We start from the raw sequence: 9,287 nt of genomic DNA on the forward strand, positions 1-9,287 counted from the left end.
ACCAGAAGCCCTCCCTGCCCATTTCTCCCCCAGCCCAGACGCTGGCAACCCCTAAGCTGCTTTCTCTCTCTGTTCCTTTACCTACTCCTGATGTTTCTGTAAGTGGGATCACGCAAGAGGTGCCTTTGTGTCTGGCCACCTATTTTCAAAGGGGACTCGTTTTCTTCTGTGTTTATTTGACGTAGAATTTCCCTTATTCGGTATTAAAATGCCCACTGGATTACAGATCAGACATAATCATAGAGGCAGGCCACTTTAGGAATTATGGGCACAATCTCGGGGCCGAGACCCCTGTTCCTGCTGGGACACCACAGCCTGACCCCAGACAGGAAACGGCTGGTTCCTCCTGTGACCCACACAGAAACTAGGGAAGTGCAGAAAGCTGGGCAAAAGCATTGCTCACAACCCAAGGCCAAAGAAAGGTTGCCCATGCCTCTGGTCCAAACCATGCTCCAAGTCACTGGGTTCCACAGGCACGGAGACCAAACACACGCAAGTCCAAGGGTGAGGATAGGTATGCGGGAAGTATGTATCAGAGATATGGGAGCTCCCGGGGAAGGACTCGGGCAAAGGAAACCCTATGGGTGCAGCGCTGGTCACCCTAAGACCGGCAGGTATCTGGTCTGGGGACCAGCAGCCGTGGGGAGAACGTGAGGAAGCCGAGGTCCAATGCAGGTCCCCTGGAGAAAAGGGTGACGGGCACCCCTGTCTGGGAGAACAGCGAGCAGCACCCATCCCAGTCCGCAGGTGTATCCCTCACTTAGCATGCTCGGCCTAAACCCTCAGTGTGATGGCTCTACTGGGGGATGGGGGGGGACCATGCCTGGAGGACCCGTGGCTCCACTGTCAGAGGTCGCCAACTTGATCTGTGCACAGGTGGGGAAACCCAGCCACACCCCGAAGAGTTTCTGGGAACAGTAGGCATCTCAGTGGCAGCTGACCTGGGAGGTCAACCTTCCAGGTGCCTGAGGCGGGATCGAGCCACAGACCAGCACACTAGCCAGAAATGGAAGAAGGAGAACCAGTTCTTCATTTCAATAGTTTCTAAGTTACCGGTTTATTCCTATGGTTAGTATACTTTGCATTCTGGGATATCTCTGCCTCTCTAAGGTCTTGAAAATGTTCTCCTCATGTTCTCTGCTGGAGAGGTTCTTGAAAAATCTATGGTTTATAGGTAAAAATCAGCCGGAATTGACTTTGGTTGGCACAGCCATGCTGGGAAAAGTATGGAGCTTCCCCCAAATACTAGAAATAGAACTCCGGTATGATCCCACTACCGGGTAGACACTTGCAGGAAATGAAGTCAGTTTCTCGAAGTAAAATCTACACTCTCCCACCCAATCTCCCCGAGGAGGGGTGGCCACCCTTAGCAACAGGGCACCCGTGGGAAGTCGTGGGCAACCCTCCCCTTGAGGCAGGTGCTTCCCTGCACAGGGGCTGCCCCAGGGCTGGGAGGTCTCCACAGCAGCGCACTGAATGTCCTGGACACCAGGAGGAGACGCAGTACAGCCCCAGGCCAGTAAGGGTCAGGACACATTACCCCAAATATGGCACCTTGGCAAATTAAATATAGAAGCTAAAAGAACTTTTGCATAGAGCAGAAGCAAGAAGGTCCCTCTGACCCCCAGCCATCAGCCCTTCTTCCCTGAAGCAGGTTGGAATACTCCCATGTGGAACTTTCTCTCCCTGGACCACAGGAAGACATGCTTATCACCAGAGTCAAGGAATTTAGGGCCATGAAGGCTATACGAACACACCTGGTTAACCTAACCCTTATCTTCCTGGTTAATTCTTTACCATTGACCTGCCCTAGTCCAAACCCCTGTGTCTGTCAATTCTTCACACATTTATTGCTTCTTTGTCTAAAAAGTAGAAGAGCCATCTGCTCCAATCGCCTCTGTTGATCTCCATGTTCTTGTGAGGCTCCCACCAAAAAAACCAATACACTTTGCTTGCTTTTCTCCTGTTCATCTGTCTTTGTCAATTTCCAGACTCAGCCAGGGACTTTAAGAGGGTTGAGGAAAAGTTTCCTCTCTTGCAGCACTGCGGGGAGCAGGGGGTGTCAGGAAAACCCACCCCATCTTCCTGGCCTTGGTTAAAACCCACCTCTGCTGGGAAGCAGCACAGGGCTATGCAGAGCTGGGGGAGCCCAGGAGAGGTGCATGGAACATATAGGAGCTACCTGGCCCCCAGCCAGGGGACTTGCCCCAGTGACAAGTCCAGGGTGTGATTATGAATATTACGACGGAAGCATTAAAAACATCAAACTTCCCCACACCAGGCTTCATTATTGCTTCTCGTTGTAGTTGCTACGGCTGGCTTAGTGACTTTTCTGAACTCACTGTCAAGTCTGTGTTCCTTGTTGTGTATGGCCACTGAATCCCTGTGCTGTTAACTCAGTGGCCAGCCAGTGGCTGGGCAGAGAGGTCACCCCTGTTTCCGAGCTATGGGCTACAGATTGGAGGTCCCCACAACGTCCTCCTCGGGTTTGAATAATCTGCTCGAGTGGCTCATGGAACTCAGAGAAACATGTTACTAGATGGCCAGTTCATTAAAAAGGACAGAACTCCGGGCCAGATGGAAGTGATGATCAGGGCAAGGTGTGTAGCAGAGGCTTGGAGCTCCCCCACTCTCTGAGTGAAAGAGGCCTTTAGCCACCTCCACCCTGACCTTTGTCTGTACTTCGTAACTGATGATGTCCTTCCTTCGGGCTCATCTGTTAACTCAAGTCAAAGACCCCATGGGCACCAAAACGACCCCTCAAGCAATAACCACTGCTGATGTCCTGGTGATTCCTGGGCACAGCCATGAATCTCAGCTTCTTCATGACGGGGCCAGCCCAGCAGCTGCGGGTCCCACAGGTCCTCTGGGGACAGCACCTAAAAGGGACTTGTGGTCCAGCAGGCACGTGCTCAGGTGGCTCTCATCATGCCACAAGGCCTCGATCCCACTGGCCAGGTCGAACCCTATCGCCTGGTGACAGGCCAAGGTCAGTCGGTGAAGCTCCACCACCGACCCCCTAAAAAAGGCCCCCATGTAGAAAAAGTCACCCTGGTCCCTGGGGGTGTGTGCCTGGGACTGTGGCTGATGCTCATAGCTGAAGTCCTTGTGGGCTGCCCAGTAGAAACCACGGTGCAGGGTGCTGAGGAGGGGGGACAGGATCTCCATGCTCACGTGGTCGCGGAACTTCATGTCCACCTCCGTGCACACCAGGTAGTCCACCTCACGGAGGAAGTGTGGAGTTATTCTTAGAAAATGTATTGAAAGCCCTCAGGAGTGATTGTGGAAGCAGCTGAAACGTCAGCAGGGTTCCTATTCTCAGGCTATTGAATGCAATGGCCCGGTAGGAGCAGGATCCCATGATTCCCAGGGGCAGGGCACAGGTTAGGAGCTAGGAAAGAATATAACCCTCAGTCTCCCCCTTCCTGCACCTGGCATTTGCTAGCACAAACATCCCCCTATTCCCTTATCCCCTGACTGCCTCCCTGTGTGGCTGCACGCAGGGGAGGATGCAGGCCTGCTTTACAGCTTCAGGATACTTGCCATCCCTTTGTCCTCCTTTCCCACGCTTTGAGGCATCTGCCCTGGCTTTTCTGACAAAAAATGAAATAAAAGCGATGTGCAGAACCCAGCTGCTGCTACCCTACTTGCAGAAGCAGCCCTGCATGGCTGCTCAGATTGGGGTCTGAGAACTTTATTTCCGTGCACAATGACAGGAAGAGCTGCTTGCAGAAGCGGCGGATCATCACACGTGCTGCATGGACACGTCCTCCCAGCACGGGGCTCCGGGGACCTCGAGGACCACCACCCTCCGGCCTCCCTGGAGGGGCGGCAGCCGGCTGATTGGTGAAGACGTAGTAGGTGACGCTCTGTCCCACCGTGAGGTGCTTCTCCACCGTCTTCAGGAACAGCTCCAGGAAGACCATGTATCCACAGGGACAGGGGACAGGCCTGGAGGAGGGTCACTGCCAGAGGCTGGCAGCAGGACCCCAAAACTGGGGTCTATGCACGTGTGCACCTTCTTCAAGGGGGCAGGCCCTGGGCCGCTTTAAGTAACCGCCACCCTGGCCTGTCCTGAGCGAGTGTGCTGGTGGGGCCTCCCTACCTTCCACTCCCAGAGATGGGGGCCATCAGCACCCCATCTTACAAAGGGGAGCCTGAGGCTTAGGAGGCTGGAAACCCATGCAGCCCCACAGTCATTGTGCTGGAGCTAAGAACACTCCCCCTGTCCTGAACTCCCGGGCAAACCCTGCAGGTGCCCTCCCCTGGCTGACCCCCTGCAGGTTCTGTCCCCACCTGCCATGAGTTGAGCACCTTTGGGCATAGCCCTCGTCTCTATGCCCTACAGACTGGGTAGAATCCACAGGGCCAGCCACCTGCCCCACTTTGCTTTGAGTGGGCTGTCGCTGGCCCCCAACAGAGTTGTCTCTGCCCCCTATAGGGTCCTCCCTTGAAGGCTACTGGGCCTATTGCTGACAAGGCCCATCAGTAAACCACTGGTATTTCTAGGAGGGGTCACCCTCGAACTCCCCCAGATCAGGAATCAGGTCCAGTCCATGGGCAGGGAAGGGGAAAGAGGACCCCTGGAAGAAGAGGGGGCTTGCTTAGGCCCCAGCCTTGAATCCAAGTGTGTGAGCTTCTGGTCCGGGTCTACATCTCCCCGGCACCAAGAAGTTGCAAGTCTTGTCCAATAACCTCAGGTGGCTGGTCCCCCTTTGAGGGGACTACCTGCTCCTCACAGTGGGGACAGCAGCTCTCCCATTGTCAGCAAGTGTGGTGAGCCCCTCTGAGACTGATTTTTTTAAAGATTTTAATTATTTATTTGACAGAGAGAGACACAGCAAGAGAGGGAACACAAGCAGGGGGAGAGGGAAAGGGAGAAGCTGGCTCCCTGCTGAGCAGGGGGCCTGATGCAGGGCTTGATCCCAGGACCCTGGGATCACGACCTGAACAGAAGGCAGATGCTTAAGGACTGAGCCACCCAGGCGCCCTGAGGCCCTAAGGCTACTTCCCTGTGAGTGCCCTGTACCTGGCAGGTTAGTAAATCACTCACACAGGGAAGGCCGGTACTACATTTAAATAGGGGACAAGCACATACACCCAGCAGACATGAGTCAGGTCACCAGGGGGCAAGTAGAGGCCCAGCCAATGGGGGAACAAGCCACACATGATGCAAGGGGAAAGAAGAGTGCTCCTGGCAGAGGGCACAGAGAATGTAAAGGATTGGAGTCAGGCCCAAGGCACATGTGGGACAACCACATAGCTGGGTGGCCCACAGAGGGGGGGCTGTGGTGGGAGAGGTGAGGCTGAAGAGGACGGGCAGGTGGGAACGGATCGCAGAGAGGCTCAAAGGTTATGTTGTGAAACGATCGATCTGGTTACCAGAGGAGAATGGGCTCTGTACAGCAGAGGATAGGGAGACCCTAACCCTAACCCCTAACCCTTACCCCAACCCTAACCCTAATCAAACATCATGCTCAATTTTGAGGACTAACAGCTCTACTCTGAACTCACAAACAAGTCCATCATGCTGGCTTTCACTCATTGCTCAGTATTATACTGAAAGTTCTACCCAGAACAATAAGGCAAGAAGTAAGGCACCCACATGTGAAAGGAAACAGTAGAACTAGGTCTATTCAGAGACCAGAGATGACATCATCTTATATAGAGAGCTTCTTAAAGAATCAACAAAAAATGATTACAGCCAGTTACCTAATTCAGCAAAGTTACAGGACAAAATATCAATACACAAAAATCTCTCTTATTTGTACACACTAGCAATGAATCATCCAAAAAGGAATTTAAGAAAACAATTCCATTTTAGGGAACATCAACATTAACCAAATACTTAGGAATAGATGTAATCAAGGTGCACGTCTTGTACACTGAAAATTACAAAACATTGCTGAAAGAAAGTAAAGGAAACCTGAATAATTCTGAAGACACCCCATGATGATGAAAAAACATACTATTGATAAGATGGCAATAGTACACAATGTAATGTGGAAATTTAATGTGTTCCCAAGAAAATTCACAAAGGCCTTTGGGAAGCCAATCCTAACAGTCATATGGAATTTCAAGGCACCACAAGATAGCCAGAACAATCTTGAAAAAGAAAATCAAAGGTGAAAGGTCATACTTCCAAAGTTCAAATCTTAATACAAAGCAACAGTAAATAAAACGTTGTGATACTGTCGTAAAGGTATGCATACACCCTGAAACAAATAATACATTATATGCTAATTAATTGAATTTAAATTTAAAAAATTTTTAAATAAAGTAACAATTTTTATTGTTATGCATACCCTTTTAAAAAGGTATGCATACAGATCAGTGGGATTTAACTGAGAGCCCAGAAATAAACCCCTTCTTCTATGGTCCACTGAATTTTGACAAGGGTCGACAATATTACATTGGGAGACAATTGGTTACCCATGTGCAGAGGAATGAAACTGGACCCTTACCTCAGACCACATATAAACATTAGCTCAAAATAAGTAAAGGCTTAAATGGAAGAGGTAAAATTATAAACTCTAGAAGAAATAAATGGGGATAAATCTTCATAATCTTGGATTTAGCAATGCTTTTAGCTCTGACACCAAAGCATAAGCAAAGAAAAAATAGATAAAATAATATCCTCAAAATTAAAAATCTTTTCAGGGCGCCTGGGTGGCTCATTCAGTTAAGCGTCTAACTTAATTTTGGCTCAGATTATGATCTCAGGGTCATGAGATCAAGCCCCATGTCAGGCTCCATGCTGAGTGTAGGGCCTGCTTGAGAGTCTCTCTCCCTCTCCCTCTGCCCCCGACCACTCACACACTCTTTCTCCCTCACTCTGAAAAAAAATGTAAAAAAAAATTAAACATCTTTGTACACCAGAAGTTACTATCCTGAAAGTGAAAAGACAGCCCCCAGAAGGAAGGAAATATTTGTACATATGTATCTAGTAAGAGTCTGTTGTCCCGAATATGTAAAGAGCTTTTACAACTCCTCAACAAAAAAAACCCCTAATTTTAAAATAGACAAAAGACTTGGATAGACCCTTCTCCAGAGAAATCATGGGGAGTTGGGTGTTTAATGCATACAGAGTCTCCCTTGGGGAGAATGAAAAAGTTCTGGAGAATGATGTACAACCGTGGGAACTCAGCTAAGGCCAGAGAAGTGTGTAACTAAAATGTTTTAAGTGGTAAATGTTATTTATGCTTAGTCACAGTGAAAAAGTGAATGAAGGACTGATGCATATCACAACGTGGATGGACACTGAAAACAGCCCAAGTGACAGAAGCCACACAGAAAATACCACTCAGATTAGAGCCATCTGTAAATGGCTCTAAATCCATCCTTAAATCCATCAGAGTTGTGCAAATAAGGGAAAGTCTCAGAGCAGTTCCAGAAAAAGAAAACTGGATCAGAATGAAGAAAGACATTTCAGACTGTGGGGCAGGTGGCGACAATTGAAGTGGGTCTGTGGTCTGGGTTAAAATGTGGAAACCGTAATGATTTCCTCATTTAGGGTTATGTGGTGGTTTTGCAGGTGTCCCTGTTTGCAGTAAAACACACTGAAGCACCCTGTGTGAAGTGGCAAATGTGGTAAGGAAACGACAACTGGGGGGTCTGAGTGTGGAGATAAAGCGTATTTGTGCTGCGGTGACAGGTTTACTGCACTTTGTAATCACTGCAGAGTCAATTACTCTTCCAAACAACCATGATAGCACCAGGTCACAGAAGCAAAGATGACATCAAACTTCGTGATGGAGGCCAAGCCCTCCCAGATCCAGTTCACCCACGGTGGAGAGGCCACTCACCCTTGTAGGAGGCCACATGTTAGCAAGAGACTCCTGGGAGGATTAAATCGGCGGCCACTGTGTCTTGGGTGCAGTAGAAGCAGTGGGATTTGGAATTCCAATTTTCCACAACGCTCCACCAAAAACTGGTTAGAACTGTGAAAATGCATGAAGGGGAACCTCAGTAAAGTGGACTGGGGATGCCAGAAGGGGAGGCTGGAGGGGGGAGCCTACCACTGGGTCAGTTACAGGAACAACTGTCAGTTACAGAGCCAACATTAGAAGCCTCCACAGGAGAGACTCATCAGTTACAGGCCCCAGAGGGGAAGATGTAAGTTTCATCTTCTCCAAGAAATCCACCACCCCTGCAGCTCAGCAGGTGAGAATGTTCCATCACCTCAAACCCCTGCTTTTCTCCAGTGGACTTTTCTTCAAAACAACCCTCCCAACTTCCCCCACCTCCAAGAAATAATGTTTCTCTCCTTTCTTTCTTGCACTTGCCTGTGATGTGGCCGTACCTTGCTTGTCCCGGATTGCAAGCCTCTGCTATTCCCAAAAAAACCCATTTTGCTGGTAAAATAACCGGCAGTTTTAGTTTAACAGAACTAATTAATTGGATAACTTGGTAAGAAACAAAAGCAATATACAAAAATCAGTTGCATTTCTATGTGCTCATAACAAACATCAGAAAGAGAAATACGAAGAACAATGTCATTTACACCTGCATCAAAAAGAACACTACACCTAGGAATAAATTTAACCAAGGAGGTGACAGACCTGTTCTCTGACACCCGTTGAGACACTGAAGACAGACATCGAGGGAGACACATGGAGATGGGAAGACAGTCTGAGCTCAGGGAAGAACCGACACTGTGAAAATATCTACTCTCCCCAAAGCTGTCTACATGACAAGTCAGTGCCATCGCTACGAACTTCCAGCGGGGTCTTCACAGACACCGAACCAACAACCCTGAAGCGGGTGTGGACGCGGGGAGGACCCCGCAGGGCTGAGGCCGGGGGAGCACGAGCACAGCGGCGGGCAGCCGCCCCCTGACCGCAGACTGCCGGAGGAGCCCCAGGAACCAAATCCGTGTGGCGCATAAACACAGACCGTGGACCCCCAGAGCGGATCCGAGTCCAGAAAGAGGAGACCCGACAGCCCCGCGCACAGCACCCCCGGGACCCCACGTCACCGCACACAAAGCCACGGAAACCCCCCGGTCTGTGCAACCGCCCTTCGTCCGCTGGGCCCTGTGAGCACGGACCCCCTCAGCAGTCCCCCTCAGACGGCTTCTCCTCACCTTCTCCTCCCACGGCGGGTCCTGAGGAGGCCGGGCTCCTGTCCGTGTGGACGGGGCCCCGCATCCTCCAGAGCGGATCCCGTCAGCATGGATGCGGCCCCACATCCTCCACAGTGGGTCCTGAGGAGGCCGGACTCCTGTCCTTGTGGACACCGCCCCATGTCCTCTAGAAGCCTCCACAGCGGGTCCTGTGGGTATGGAC

At 50.5% G+C, this 9,287-nt stretch overlaps 1 pseudogene; it reads right to left on the bottom strand.

The window, feature by feature from the left end:
• Positions 1 to 2,719: 2,719 nt before the first annotated feature.
• Positions 2,720 to 3,926, bottom strand: LOC102734847 (histo-blood group ABO system transferase 2 pseudogene; annotated as a pseudogene).
• Between the last annotated feature and the right edge of the window lie 5,361 nt (positions 3,927 to 9,287).

This window comes from Leptonychotes weddellii, unplaced genomic scaffold (assembly GCF_054177405.1).
Source record: "Leptonychotes weddellii isolate Sample4059 unplaced genomic scaffold, ASM5417740v2 HiC_scaffold_7656, whole genome shotgun sequence".
In the NCBI taxonomy this organism is placed as follows: Eukaryota; Metazoa; Chordata; class Mammalia; order Carnivora; family Phocidae; genus Leptonychotes; species Leptonychotes weddellii.